General features: G+C 32.7%; 1 non-coding gene across 1 annotated transcript; it reads left to right on the plus strand.

The window, feature by feature from the left end:
* The first annotated feature begins 304 nt into the window (after positions 1-304).
* Positions 305-386, plus strand: TRNAS-GCU (transfer RNA serine (anticodon GCU)). The gene has a single exon. It is a non-coding gene; the product is annotated as a tRNA-Ser (tRNA).
* Positions 387-788: the final 402 nt, after the last annotated feature.

Here is a 788-nt window from a genome sequence, read left to right on the forward strand (position 1 = left end):
CGGAACACGAGTAGAGGCTACAAAGAAAGGCAGTGGCACAAGACGATCGCTAAATAGGATCAAAAGTGGTATGTTGAGTCTTTAAATGTTAAAGGGAATGGAAATTACTATATTACCGATTGATACGATATAAGTTTATTAGTGACATAGTTAGCAACATGGGTTACTATACTATAGGTTATCAAAAAGCTTACTATAAAAAATTATAATCTAGATCTTACAATATGTGACGCTTTGTTTGGACTTACAATAGGTCATTAATAGCCTTGCGATAAATAAATATATTCTAAATCGCAAAATATGTGACGCTTTGGCCGAGTGGTTAAGGCGTGTGCCTGCTAAGTACATGGGGTTTCCCCGCGAGAGTTCGAATCTCTCAGGCGTCGCATTTTTTTAATTTCTTTGGTATATTATTTATTTATAAAGCAATAATAGCAAAATAGCATTTTTCAAATGTTTTCTCTTAGAGCTTTATAGACATTAGAGGTGGTATGCATTTTTTTAATTTCTTTGGTATATTATTTATTTATATATAGTAATAATAGCAAAGTAGCATTTTTTTAATTTCTTTGGTATATTATTTATTTATATAGTAATAACTAGTGTTCGAGCCCTCGCTTCGCGGCGGGGGTTCGGTTTTCAATGTATTTTATTGCGTTTAGTTTGTAAAATCATTTTGTGGTTAACGATGATGTCGTTGAAGCGCAACTCGAGTCGAACTAAAAGCTATAACCCGTGAAAGATTTAAATGTTATTTTAAATTAACAATATATGTGCATCTCCGCGTT

Source organism: Rutidosis leptorrhynchoides, chromosome 2, assembly GCF_046630445.1.
Source record: "Rutidosis leptorrhynchoides isolate AG116_Rl617_1_P2 chromosome 2, CSIRO_AGI_Rlap_v1, whole genome shotgun sequence".
Taxonomy (NCBI): domain Eukaryota; kingdom Viridiplantae; phylum Streptophyta; class Magnoliopsida; order Asterales; family Asteraceae; genus Rutidosis; species Rutidosis leptorrhynchoides.